Below are 15,550 nucleotides of genomic sequence, written 5' to 3'. Positions count from 1 at the left end.
GGTATAATTTAGAACGAATTGACTATTGCTATCAGGCAAGGATTGCAAGATCAGGTCAGTGGCCAACTCTTGGCCAAGTGGGAATCCTAACCTCTGTAGGTTTTCTTTGTACCCAATCATTTTGAGTACATATGGGCCTACAGGAGTCCCGTCTTGCATCTTGCACTGAAACAGTGCCTTAGAGATCTCGAATCTCTCGTGCCTCGCTTGTCCTTGATATAGTTGACGAAGATGTTCAACCATATCATAAGCGCCCATCAAATGGTGTTGCTTCTAAAGCTCAGAGTTCATGGTCGCGAGCATAAGACATGACACATCTAATGCGTCATCTTGATGCTTCTTGTAAGCATCTCGATCAGCTCGCGTGGCAGTGGCAGGAGGTGCCTCGGGAATGGGCTGCTCCAGGACATACAATTTTCTTTCCTAAGTGAGAACTATTCTCAGGTTCCTGTACCAGTCCAGGAAGTTACGGGCAGCACCCCTACTTGCGATATAACCATCGCGAGTGTTCCTAAGTGATCCTACTGTTAGTTAGAGCCATAGAGCCAATCATTTGATGATTGTATGGACTCATTGTATCATATTCTTGTATATCAATAATGGCATTTGTTTGGTTATTATACTTATTTGTATTAGTGACAAATAGACTAAGTATAATAGCATCATTGAGTATAAGGTTCATACCTATATCAATCGATTAGTTGAATCGATAGTGAAATGATATAGGAAACACTACTCTAAATCATTCCTAGTCGAGTATTAACATTCAGGAACAATGTTAATGCAATAAGACTAGCATGTAGGTCAACTCGATGACTTGATCTCACAAGTCATGGATATAGCGATATCAAGTTGATACATGGGTATACATTAGAGAATGTATACTGAATGACCCGCCATGAGAAAGTATCATGGATCGTTATATGAGTGTCATATACTTTCTCATGTGGCTATTAGTATGACTACTAGTCCTTAGACCTGAAGTCATCATGGATCCCTACATAAGGAGTTATGTACTTTAGTTTCGTCAAACGTCACCCGTAACTGGGTGGACTATAAAGGCGATTACTAGGTATGTAACGAATTATGCAGAGGGATGTGAGTGATGTAGATGGGATCTATCCCTCCTATATGACGGGAGAGACATCAGTATTCTTGATAGAGTGAGACCACGAAGTGCATGACCATGCCCAAATGAGTCAATATAGGATATTGAGCTCATTTGATTTAGTGAGTCTACTTGGAGTTCAGGATTTAGATTGATCAGAGGATGACACGGTCTATGCCTCACATTGACCAATCAAGATGTCTTGGATAGAAGGACACTTCTTGTGAGGAGTCACAATTAGTAGTCACAAGGTGATGTTGGATCTCAACATTTCTTGTAACTTGGGTAGCAATGATGTATTGCTAGATGTCGCTCATTGCTTATGTTTCTAAAGGAGTTTAGAAACATTGCCAACGTTACATGAACCTATTGGGTCACACACAAAGAACAAGTGGATGGAGATTAGGTTCATAGGATGAACCAATTGGATTAGGTTCATTTGATGCACCAAGGATTGGATTCGGAAATTAGACTTATTGAGTTAGACTCAATTAGATTCAATTGTTGAATAAGTCTAATTTAAATTTGATTCATTAAGTCAATTTATATTAATGAATTGAGATTAGTTAGATTGAAATTGGCTTGAATCAAAGAATGAATTCAACTCAACATGGAAGAGATTTGGTCAATTTTGACTTAACCAAAATGGGAAGTTGAAACATCAAGTTTGACTTGATGAATTTCCACTTCATGGAGGATGACTCATCCTACATGGCAGCCACATCATCTCCACCTCATGAGGTGTGCCACCTCATGGAGGTTACACCTCCCATTCCATTTAATGTGGTCGGCCACATTAAATGGGGAGGTTACATATGTGTGGCAGGCCACACTAATGGAAAAGGAGTTTTTATTTTGTGTCATTCAAGTGGTGTTGAATGCTTCTCCTTCCTCCTAGCTCTCTTCCTCCTTTCTCTTGCTGTTGCCGTGAGTTTCAAGAGAGGAGAACGTGATTGAGTGAATTCCAAGAGCAAAGGAAGAGTGAAGGTCACAAAGGAGGGATACTACATCTTGAGTGTATGACATTCCTTTTGCATCCTCTTTTTCTTCCTTTCCAATCCCATCCGAGAGCTCTAGAAAGTGCTAGCACACTTGGGGCTCTCTTCTCCATCCTTTGAGTGTGAGAGACACTCCTTGTTCGTGTGGATATCATTAGAGGAGTGTCTACGTTGACACTCTTGAGATCCGGCGTACCGTTGGACGAGCGGGATTTGCGAGGGCACGCTTCAAGGGTAAAATTCTTAACATGTAGATCTAGGAGTAGATCTAAAGTTTTTGAAACTCGTACTTGTATTTTCGTTCGGTTTTCCTTGCACGGATCTACGGCTTTGGGTGATTCGGGGTTTCCGTGACGCGAAAAGCGGTTTTCGCGGCCCGAAAATAACCCAACAGTGGTATTAGAGCCACGTGCAAGGCTTGTACGAGTTTAATTTTTGGTTTTATGAAAACTAAACCTTCTGTGATTTTCTCTAAAATTTAGTTTTTTATGTTTTTATGGGTAATTTTTCCGTAGAAGCGAAGCACAAGTATCTCGGCACTTGTAGGCTTCGGTTACCGGGAAGTTTTTCCTTAAACGACTTCGTTTTGCCCCAAATCCGTTTGGGACAGCGGGCTTGGGTGCCATTAGATTGTAAAGGAGCAACTCACAATGGTTAGATCGTGGGTAGGGGTACTGCCCCTAACCCCGCAAGGGGATTTGCTCCGCGATTGCACCCGAAATCGCTAAAAAACGAACCTACCGGGAAGATTTTTCTGAAACGGCAATGTCTCGACCCAAATCGTTTTGGGACAGTGAGTTTAGGCGCTGTTGGATCGCAAAGGAACCCTCGCGATGGTTAGATCGCGGGTAGGGGCCCTGCCCCTGGCCCCGCAAGGGGATCCGTTCCGCGATTGCGCCCGAAACCGCTAAACGGGACCGCCGGGAAATTTTACTCCTAAAAATTGTAAAAAATTAATTTTAAAATTATAGAAAATTATGAAAATATATAATTTTTAATTATATATTAATTTTGTGATAGTCATGGCCCAAAAAACCCAATATGATTGGATTGTGTTGTAATTCATAATACGGCCTGCATCCCGTTATGTGTTTACGCGTGTTGTATGTTTTTTTTTTTAATTTTTCCGTGACCTGCCCATCGTGCCTTTCTCATATATTCTGGTTGTAAATTAGATTTAGACTCGAATGTAACTCGAGTTTCAAATTGTAATGTACAAATTGGAGCGGTGGAGGGTCCACACGAGACGGAGTTCCGAGGCGGGCACGAGCAACACAAGGTGGTCAAAGGGAGGAGCTTGGAGAAGCTGTTGACCCTAGGTTGACCAGTCGATCTTCTCATTGGCTTGAGAAGATCGTAGTAGGTCCATGACTAAATCACAAATAGATTAATTAATTGCTTGTGTATGTGATGCATATTTAATAAGTAGTTAATTAATTAGTGTCTTACGATTAGATTAGATCTAAGTCGTGCACATGATGCACCCTTGCGATTAGATTAGATCTAAGTCATGCACAAGATGCATCCTTTTTCGATTAGATTAGATCTCAATCGACTCAACTCTAATGCCTAACCATGCCGTGATACCTATCACTACCTCGATCACATGTACTGTTGAATCTGCCAAAGCAGAGCAATACATATTATCTTGGTAGGGTACGGAAGGACAATCTTGGTCCCGCCTATCAATGCATGGGTGAATACAAACTCAATTAGATTGAGTATTCCTAGTTGCTCGGTTAGATCGAGTCAACTATAGGCATTCTTCCAACGGTTGGAAAAGATAGGTCAAAATCACATCTATATTAACTCTCGGGCATATTAGCCAAAGCTAACTCGAGTTTTAATATAAATGCGGATATTGATTTTATAAACAAGAGTTGCATAGAGATGTAATTGGTAATCGTTACCTACCGATCATACTAAGCCTTGGGCGTATTAGCCAAAGCTAACTCAAGGGTTAGTATGATGTGGATCTTGTCCCACAAGAATTATAGAATTCAGTGGAAGCATCATTTAATTAAAGGCCTAATTAAGTGATTTTAAAAGAATAAGATATTTATTTCTGCAAATTTTCTGTTGTAGAATTTCCATGACGTCGAATACGAACACCTTCTCTCTGCGATCTGTCCTTAAGAAGGACAAGCTCAACGGAGCAAATTTCCTGGACTGGTACAGGAACCTGAGAATAGTTCTCACCCAAGAACGTAAACTGTACGTTCTGGAGCAGCCCATTCCGGAGGCTCCTCCTGCCACTGCCACGCGAGCAGACCGAGATGCTTACAAGAAGCATCAAGATGACGCATTAGATGTGTCCTGTCTTATGCTCGCGACCATGAACTCTGAGCTTCAGAAGCAACATGAGTTGATGGGCGCTTACGATATGGTTGAGCATCTTTGTCACCTATATCAAGGACAAGCAAGGCACTAGAAGAGGAACTCCAAAGAATACCTGGAAGATCTAAAGAAGAAGAGAAATAAGATTTCTACTTCAGGTATACATGTTATAGAAGTCAACCTCTCTATTTCTTCATCGTGGGTATTAGTTACCGGATGTGCTTCGCACATTTGTAATAATGTACAAGCGCTGAGGAATAGCAGGGCATTGACGAAGGGTGAGATAGACCTACGAGTAGGCAATGGAGCACGGGTTGCTGCTATTGCTGTAGGAACTTACCACCTATCTCTTCCCTCTGAGCTTGTACTAGAATTAGATGATTGTTGTTATGTGCCTGCCTTGACTAAGAACATAATTTCAGTTTCTTGTTTGAACAAGAAAGGATTTTCGTTTACAATAAAGAACAAATGTTGTTCCGTCTATTTAAACAATATGTTCTATTGTTGTGCACCTTTGATAAATGGACTCTATATTCTAGACCTTGAGAGCCCAATCTATAACATAAATACCAAGAGGTTCAAGTCAAATGAGCTGAACCAAACCTACCTCTGGCACTGTCGCTTAGGTCATATAAATGACAAGCGCTTATCTCAGCTCCATAAGGATGGTTTGCTGGACTCATTTGATTTAGAATCATATGAGATATGCGAGTCATGCCTACGAGGCAAGATGACCAAGACTCCCTTTAGTGGGCACAGCGAAAGAGTGACTGATTTGTTAGGACTCATACATAGTGATGTATGTGGCCCTTTCAATGTCGCTGCTAGAGGCGGTTATAGATACTTCATCACATTTACTGATGACTTCAGTAGATACGGTTATGTGTACTTAATGACACATAAGTCTGAATCCTTTGAAAAGTTCAAAGAATTCAAGAATGAAGTACAGAACCAGCTTGGTAAGAGTATTAAAATACTTTGATCAGATCGAGGTGGTGAATACTTAAGCCATGAGTTTCGTGACTATTTAGCTGAGTGTGGGATTCTATCCCAACTCACTCCTCCTGGAACACCACATTGGAATGATGTATCCGAAAGGAGGAATTGTACCCTATTAGATATGGTACGATCTATGATGAGTCACACAGATCTTCCGACATACCTTTGGGGCTATGCTCTAGACACGGCAGCTTTCATTCTCAACCGAGTTCCATCCAAGGCCGTGATAAAGCCACCATATAGGATATGGACTGGGAGATATGCCCAGGTGTCTTTCATGAGGATTTGGGGCTGTGAGGCTTACGTACGACGTCAAGTCTCAGACAAATTAGGACCCAAATCCGACAAGGGCTATTTCATTGGATATCCCAAGGAAATTAAGGGATATTACTTCTACATTCCCAGTCAGCACAAGGTAGTTGTGGCAAAGACTGGGGTCTTTCTAGAAAGGGACTTTGTTTCTAGAAAGACTAGTGGGAGCGCGTTCGATCTTGAAGAAGTTCAAGATGCGAACAATAGCACTGATGCCTCGATGGAAATGGAACTAGAACCACAAAGTGTTGTGGATGATGTTGTTCCACAAAGAGTTGAGGAACAACAACCAGTTCAAGTAGACATACCTCTTCGCAGGTCTGATAGGGTACGTCTTCAGCCTGAGAGATACTCATTTCTCTTGTCTGACCATGATGACATTGTGCTCATAGAGGATGAGTCTACCACCTATCAGGAAGCTGTGATGAGACCAGATTCTGAGAAATGGCTAGAAGCCATGAGATCCGAAATGGAATCCATGTACACCAACCAAGTATAGACTTTGGTTGATCCACCTGAAGGGGTAAAACCCATTGGGTGTAAGTGGGTCTTTAAGAGAAAGACTGACATGGATGGACTTATTTATAAGGGTCGCTTGGTAGCTAAAGGTTTCAAGCAGATTCATGGTATTGACTATGATGAAACCTTTTCTCCAGTAGCGATGTTTAAGTCCATTCGGATCATGCTTGCTATTGCAGCCTACCATGACTATGAGATATGGCAGATGGATGTCAAAACCGTGTTTCTGAATGGAAACCTACTCGAGGATGTGTACATGACACAACCTGAGGGTTTTGTAGATCCACAGCTTACTAGCAGAGTATGCAAGCTGCATAGGTCCATTTATGGACTAAAGCAAGCTTCTCTGAGCTGGAATCTTCGTTTCGATGTTGCAATCAAACAGTTTGGTTTCATCAAGAACGAAGATGAGCCTTGTGTTTACAAGAAGGTTGTAGGGGATATTGTTGTCTTCCTCATATTGTATGTGGATGACATACTACTCATTGGGAAGGACATCCCTATGCTTCAGTCTGTCAAGACCTGGCTAGGGAGTTGCTTCTCAATGAAGGACTTAGGTGAGGCATCCCGCATTCTTGGGATACAGATCTATAGAGACAGATCTAAAAAAATTCCTTGGCCTAAGTCAGAGTACATACATTGACAAGGTACTCCTACGGTTTGCCATGCAGAACTCCAAGAAGGGATTTTTGCCGATGTCACATGGCGTGAGTCTTTCGAAGACTCAAGGTCCTTCTTCTAGAGAGGAGAGAGACCGCATGGATCAGATCCCTTATGCCTCAGTCATAGGATCGATCATGTACGTCATGCTTTGTACTCGACCTGATGTCTCGTATGCTTTGAGCATGACGAGCAGATACCAGTCAGATCTAGGTGAAAGTCACTAGATAGCGGTCAAGAATATTCTTAAGTACTTAAGAAGGACTAAAGAATATTTCTTGATATATGGAGGTAATGATGAGCTAGCAGTAAAGGGTTACAGTGATGCTAGCTTCCAGACCGACCAGGATGACTATAGATCGCAGTCAGGGTTCGTATTTTGCATTAATGGTGGTGTTGTCAGCTGGAAGAGTTCGAAGTAGGATACAGTAGTTGATTCTACAACAGAAGCCGAGTACATTGCTGCATCAGAGGCAGCAAAGGAGGCAGTTTGGATCCGCAAGTTCATCACTGAACTTGGGATGGTTCCTAGCATCGCTGACCCAGTTGAGCTCTATTGTGACAACAATGGAGCTATAGCACAGGTGAAGGAACCTCGCTCACACCAGCGGACCAAGCACATACTACGGCGCTTCCATCTCATTCGAGAGATTATCGATAGAGGAGATGTGAAGATTTGCAGAGTACCTACAGAGGCTAACATCGTAGATCCCTTGACCAAGGCTTTGGCACAGAGGAAGCATGATGGTCACACTAGGTCATTAGGCCTTAGAGCCTATACTGATTGACACTAGTGCTAGTGGGAGATTGTTAGTTAGAGCCCTAGAGCCAATCATTTGATGATTGTATGGACTCATTGTATCATATTCTTGTATATCAATAAAGGCATTTGTTTGGTTATTATACTTATTTGTATTAGAGCCAAATAGACTAAGTATAATAGCGTCCTTGAGTAGAAGGTTCATACCTATATCAATCGATTAGTTGAATCGATAGTGAGATGATATAGGACAATGTTAATGCAATAAGACTAGCATGTAGGTCAACTCGATGACTTGATCTCACAAGTCATGGATATAGAGATATCAAGTTGATACATGGGTATACATTAGAGAATGTATACTGAATGACCCGCCATGAGAAAGTATCATGGATCGTTATATGAGTGTCATATACTTTCTCATGTGGCTATTAGTATGACTACTAGTCCTTAGACCTGAAGTCACCATGGATCCCTACATAAGGAGTTATGTACTTTAGTTTCGTCAAACGTCACCCGTAACTGGGTGGACTATAAAGGTAATTACTGGGTATGTAATGAATTATGCAGAGGGATGTGAGTGATGTAGATGGGATCTATCCCTCCTATATGACGGGAGAGACATCAGTATTCTTGATAGAGTGAGACCACGAAGTGCATGGTCATGCCCAAATGAGTCAATATAGGATATTGAGCTCATTTGATTTAGTGAGTCTACTTAGAGTTCAGGATTTAGATTGATCAGAGGATGACACTGTCTATGCCTCACATTGACCAATCTAGATGTCTTGGATAGAAGGACACTTGTCATATATTGTGAGGAGTCACAATTAGTAGTCACAAGGTGATGTTGGATCTCAACATTTCTTGTAACTTGGGTAGCAATGATGTATTGCTAGATGCCGCTCATTGCTTATGTTTCTAAAGGAGTTTAGAAACATTGCCAACGTTACAAGAACCTATTGGGTCACACACAAAGAACAAGTGGATGGAGATTAGGTTCATAGGATGAACCAATTGGATTAGGTTCATTTGATGCACCAAGGATTGGATTCGGAAATTAGACTTATTGAGTTAGACTCAATTAGATTCAATTGTTGAATAAGTCTAATTTAAATTTGATTCATTAAGTCAATTTATATTAATGAATTGAGATTCATTAGATTGAAATTGGCTTGAATCAAAGAATGAATTCAACTCAACATGGAAGAGATTTGGTCAATTTTGATTTGACCAAAATGGGAAGTTGAAACATCAAGTTTGACTTGATGAATTGCCACTTCATGGAGGATGACTCATCCTACATGGCAGCCACATCATCTCCACCTCATGAGGTGTGCCACCTCATAGAGGTTACACCTCCCATTCCATTTAATGTGGTCGGCCACATTAAATGGGGAGGTTACATATGTGTGGCAGGCCACACTAATGGAAAAGGAGTTTTTATTTTGTGTCATTCAAGTGGTGTTGAATGCTTCTCCTTCCTCCTAGCTCTCTTCCTCCTTTCTCTTGCTGTTGCCGTGAGTTTCAAGAGAGGAGAACGTGATTGAGTGAATTCCAAGAGCAAAGGAAGAGTGAAGGTCACAAAGGAGGGATACTACATCTTGAGTGTATGACATTCCTTTTGCATCCTCTTTTTCTTCCTTTCCAATCCCATCCGAGAGCTCTAGAAAGTGCTAGCACACTTGGGGCTCTCTTCTCCATCCTTTGAGTGTGAGAGACACTCCTTGTTCGTGTGGATATCATTAGAGGAGTGTCTACGTTGACACTCTTGAGATCCGGCGTACCGTTGGACGAGCGGGATTTGCGAGGGCACGCTTCAAGGGTAAAATTCTTAACATGTAGATCTAGGAGTAGATCTAAAGTTTTTGAAACTCGTACTTGTATTTTCGTTCAGTTTTCCTTGCACGGATCTACGGCTTTGGGTGATTCGGGGTTTTCGCGGCCCAAAAAAACCCAATACCTACAGAACCTTAAGTCACTGTCCCAAAAAAAAAAAAAATTTTTTGGGCGAGACCTTGCCATTTCAAAAGGTTTTTCTCGATCGTCGAAGCCTACAAGTGTCCAAACACTTGTTGCTTCGCTTCTATGAGAAAAATACCCATAAAATACATAAAAATCACAAACATACATAAAGTTATAGATCTGTAATTTTCAAATACAAACGAAACTCATACACGCTTCGCACGTGGCTCTGATACCACTGTTGGGATTTTTGAGCCACAAAAACCGCTTTTTGCGTTGCGGAAACCTCTAAATCCCATGCCACCGGATCCGTGCGAAGAAAATAATTTCAAAAACTTTACGTGTACAAGTTTCTTAACCTAGATCTACTCCAGATCTACATGGTAGAGAGATTACCCTTGATACGAAGCCCTTCGCTTATCCCGCTCGTCCAAGTTTGCCGGATCTCGAGAGTATTCAAGCGGACACTCCTCTATAAGTATCCACACAAACGATTAGGTGGAGAAAAACCAAACAAAAGGTGTGCTAGCACCTTTGAAGGTTCGGCCAAGGTGGAGGAGAGGGAGAAGAAGATGTGAGGAGGAAGAAGAAGGAGGTTACAAAACCAAAATGAAACTCACTCTTGTGAATTAAGTTGTCGGCCACCTTTTGTGGCTTATAAACCTCCATGGGATTTCAAGAGTCACAACTCTTCATCTCCCTCATGAGGTGGCACACACATGTGCTACCTTTGATGATGTGGCACATCATCATTAGTCCACTTAATGCCAACTCACAAATGAGGTGGCAATGGTCAAGTCAAACTTGACCTTTCATCTTCCTCTCAAGTCAAGTCAAACTTGACCACTTCTCTCCCATGGTTGATCAAATCTAACCATTGGTTCAAGTCAATTTTAATTTAATGAATCTCTATTCATTAATTAAATTGGCTCAATGAGTCTAAGTCCAAATTAGACTCATTTAACACATGAACCAAATTGAGTCCAATTCAATTAGTTTACTTTGGATTACTCTTAATCCAATTTGGTTCATCACATGAACCTAATCCTCCTGGTTCATCAAATAAACCTAATCTCCATCTATTGTGTGTGACCCTATAGGTTCTTGTAACGTTGGCAATGCTCCTAAACCCATTTAGAAGCATAAGTAATGAGCGGTATCTAGCAACACATCATTACTACCCAAATTACAAGAATGTTGAGATCCAACATCACCTTGTGACTACTAATTGTGACTCTTCACAATATATGACAATATCCTTCTATCCTATACATCTAGATTGATTAAAGTGAGGCATAGATTGTGTCATCCTCTAATCAATCGAAATCTTGAACTTCAAGTAGACTCACTCAATCAAATGAGCTCAACATCTCATATTGACTCATTTGGGCATGGTCATGCACTTAGTGGTCTCATTCTATCAAGAAATAATGATGTCACTCCTGTCATATAGGAGGGATAGATCCCATCTACATCACTCACATCCCTCCGATTAATTTGTTACATACCCAATAATCGCCTTTATAGTCCACCCAGTTATGGGTGACGTTTGACGAAGCCAAAGTATGTAACTAATTATGTAGGGAACCATGGTGACTTCAGATCCAAGGACTAATAGTCATACTAATAGCCACATCAGAAAGTATATAAAACTCCTATAACGATCCATGATACTTTCTCATGACGGGTCATTCAGTATACATTCTCCAATGCAAACCCATGTGTCAACTTGATATCTCTATATCCATGAATTGTGAGATCAAGTCATCGAGTTGACCTACATGCTAGTCTCGTCGCATTAGCATTGTCCCTGAATGTTAATACTTGACTAGGAATGATTAAGAGTAGTGTTCCCTATATCATCTCACAATCGATTCAACCAATCAATTTATATAGGTAAAAACCTTCTACTCAAGGACGCTATTATACTTAGTTATTTGGCACCAATACAAATAAGTATAATAACCATAAACAAATGCCTTTATATACATAAGAAATATAATACAATGAGTCCATACAATAATTATCAAATGATTAACTCTAGGTCTCTAACTAACAGATCTCTTGCTGTGTCCACTAAAGGGAGTCTTGGTCATCTTGCCCAGTAGGCATGGCTCGCAAGTCTCATATGCTTCAAAATCAAATGAGTCCAGCAAACCATCTTTATGGAGCTGGGATAAGCGTTTGGCATTTATATGACCTAAGCGACAGTGCCAGATATAGGTTTGGTTCATGTCATTTAACTTGAACCTCTTGGTACTTATGTTATAGATAGGGTTCTCAAGGTCTAGAATAGAGAATCCGTTCATTAGCGGTGCACTACAATAGAACATATCATTTAAATAAACTTAACAACATTTGTTATTTATTATAAATGAAAAGCATTTCTTGTCTAAACAAGAAACCGATATAATGTTCTTAGTCAAAGTAGGCACATAACAACAATCATCCTATTCTAGTACAAGCCCAGAGGACAGAGATAGAGAATAAGTTTCTACAGCAACAGCAGCAACCCGTGCTCCATTGCCTACTCGTAGGTCCACCTCGCCCTTCGTCAATGCCCTGCTATTTCTCAGCACCTGCACATTAGTACAAATGTGAGAAGCACATCCGGTATATAATACCTATGATGAAGAAATTGATAGATTGACTTCTATAACATATATAACTGAAGTGGAAGTCTCACTTCTCTTCTTCTTAAGATCTTCCAGGTACACTTTGCAGTTCCTCTTCCGGTGCCCGGTCTGACAGCAGTGGAAGCAGGTAGCATCCTTGGCAACCCCTTCCTTGGGTTTCAGTGCCTTGCCTTTGCCCTTGGCTTGGGACTTTCCCTTACCTTTGGGCTTACCCTTGCCCTTATGCTTTTGTACCATCAGAATGGATTTAGGCTTAACCTTCATAAGGTTGAGCTCAGCAGTTCTTAACATGCTAAGTAGCTCGGGCAGTGGCTTGTCAATTTCGTTAATGTTATAATTTAGAACGAATTGACTATAGCTATCTGGCAAGGATTGCAAGACCAGGTCAGTGGCCAGCTCTTGGCCAAGTGGGAATCCCAACCTCTGTAGGTTTTTTCTATGTACCCAATCATTTTGAGTACATATGGGCCTACGGGAGTCCCGTCTTGCATCTTGCACTGAAACAGTGCCTTATAGATCTCGAATCTCTCGTGCCTCGCTTGTCCATGATATAGTTGACGAAGATGTTCAACCATATCATAAGCACCCATCAAATGGTGTTCCATCTGAAGCTAAGAGTTCATGGTCGCGAGCATAAGACATGACACATCTAATGCGTCATCTTGATGCTTCTTGTAAGCATCTCGATCAGCTCGCGTGGCAGTGGCAGGAGGTGCCTCGGGAATGAGCTGCTCTATGACTTACAGATTTCTTTCCTGAGTGAGAACTATTCTCAGGTTCCTGTACCAGTCCAGGAAGTTAGCCCCATTGAGCTTGTCCTTATCGAGGACAGAACGTAGGGTTGAAGGCGCCTTCATGATGGAGGCGCCTCCAAGCCTGCTGGAGGCGCCTCCAAGCTGGCAGCCTACTTTTCAGCCTGGTTTCTACAGCTTCCGACGCTCCGTTCTTTTTGGTGATTGCGGCCAACCGGAATAGGGCTCTACCGAACCCAATTCCCGGCCTTTTACTCGAGCAGCCTTCCGTCCCGGCTTAACGCCCCTCGAACGCCGCGCACGCTATTCACGCCCACCGGAGTACTCTTCCGCAGCTCTCTCGTCCTTCGGACGCACCGAGCCCGTCGGCTCACTTCTCGTGCCATCCTTCTCGCTAGCTGCGTCTTCCGCTCGACTTCCTGTGCTCCTAAGCTCCTGCACACTCAGACACAGGGATCAAACACAGCAGGACCTAACCAACTTGGTTGAACACATCAAAACTACCACGGGGTCCAACACCCTCCGCATAATTTGTTACATACCCAGTAATCACCTTTATAGTCCACCCAGTTACGGGTGACGTTTGACGAAGCCAAAGTATGTAACTCCTTATGTAGGGAACCATGGTGACTTCAGGTCTAAGGACTAATAGTCATACTAATAGCCACATGAGAAAGTATATGACCCTCACATAATGATCCATGATCCTTTCTCTGTTAGTTAGAGCCCTAGAGCCAATCATTTGATGATTGTACGAACTAATGTATATCATATTCTTGTATATTAATAAAGGCATTTGTTTGGTTATTATACTTATTTGTATTAGTGCCAAATAGACTAAGTATAATAGCGTCCTTGAGTAAAAGATTCTTACCTATATCAATCGATTGGTTGAATCGATAGTGAGATGATATAGGGAACACTACTCTAAATCATTCCTAGTCGAGTATTAACATTCGGGACAATGTTAATGCAATAAGACTAGCATGTAGGTCAGTTCGATGACTTGATCTCACAAGTCATGGATATAGAGATATCAAGCTGACACATGGGTATACATTGGAGAATGTATACTGAATGACCCGCCATGAGAAAGTATCATGGATCGTTATATGAGTGTCATATACTTTCTCATGTGGCTATTAGTATGACTATTAGTCCTTAGACCTGAAGTCACCATGGATCCCTACATAAGGAGTTATGTACTTTGGTTTCGTCAAACATCACCCGTAACAGGGTGGACTATAAAGGCGATTACTGGGTATGTAACAAATTATGAAGAGGGATGTGAGTGATGTAGATGGGATCTATCCCTCCCATATGACGGGAGCGACATCAATATTCTTGATAGAGTTAGACCACGAAGTGCATGGCCATGCCCAAATGAGTCAACATTAGATGTTGAGCTCATTTGATCGAGTGAGTCTACTTGGAGTTCAAGATTTAGATTGATTAGATGATGACACGGTCTATGCCTCACATTGATCAATCTAGATGTCTAGGATAGAAGGACAATGTCACATATTGTGAGGAGTCACAATTAGTAGTCACAAGGTGATGTCGGATCTCGACATTCTTGTAACTTGGGTAGTAATGATGTGTTGCTAGATACCGCTCATTACTTATGCTCCTAAATGGGTTTAGGGCATTGCCAACGTTACAAGAACCTATAGGGTCACACACTTAGGACAATTAGATGGAGATTAGGTTCATATGATGAACCAAGAGGATTAGATTCATTTGATGAATCAAATTGGATTAAGAGTAATCCTAATTGGGCTAACTTGAGTTCGACTCAAGTTGATTCATTTATTTAATGAGTCTAATTTAGATCATGACTTATTAAATTAATTTAATTTAATGAATTAGATTCATTATATTAAGTTGGCTTGAATCAAATGGTTGGATTAGATCAACCATGGTAGAGATTGAGTCAAGTTTGACTTGACTAGAGAAGGAAGACCAAAGGTCAATTTTGACTTGACCTTTTGCCACCTCATTGGTGAGTTGGCATTAGGTGGACCAATGATGATATTCCACATCATCATGGGTGCCACCTCATGGAAGTTACAAAGCCATTTTCTTATTAACTTCACATTAATTGCATTTAATGGGGAGTTACTCTAGATGAAAGTGGCCGGCCACTTTGTGAGTGAATGAGAATTCATTTTCATTCAAGAGTGCATCTTCTTCTTCCTTCTTCCTTCTTCCTCTCAAGCTCTCCCTCTCCTCCTTGCTTGGCTGAATCTCACCAAGGTGCTAGCACACCTTTGTGTGAGGTTTTCTCCACCTACGTGTCCGTGTGGATACTTCTAGAGGACCGGCGCTTGACGGTCTAGAGATCCGGCAACTCCTTGGACGAGCGGGATAAGCGAAGGGCTTCGCATCAAAGGTATAAAGTGTTTTCCTTTGTAGATCTACTGTAGATCGTAGTATTTAACTCGTATTTGTGTTTTCGAAATTTTTCTTTGCACGGATCTACGGCTTTGGGTGATTCGGGGTTT

The sequence above is a fragment of the Zingiber officinale genome, chromosome 10A, assembly GCF_018446385.1.
Source record: "Zingiber officinale cultivar Zhangliang chromosome 10A, Zo_v1.1, whole genome shotgun sequence".
NCBI classification, from domain to species: domain Eukaryota; kingdom Viridiplantae; phylum Streptophyta; class Magnoliopsida; order Zingiberales; family Zingiberaceae; genus Zingiber; species Zingiber officinale.
The sequence above is the reverse complement of the archived record's forward strand: the minus strand, read 5'-3'. Positions refer to the sequence as shown.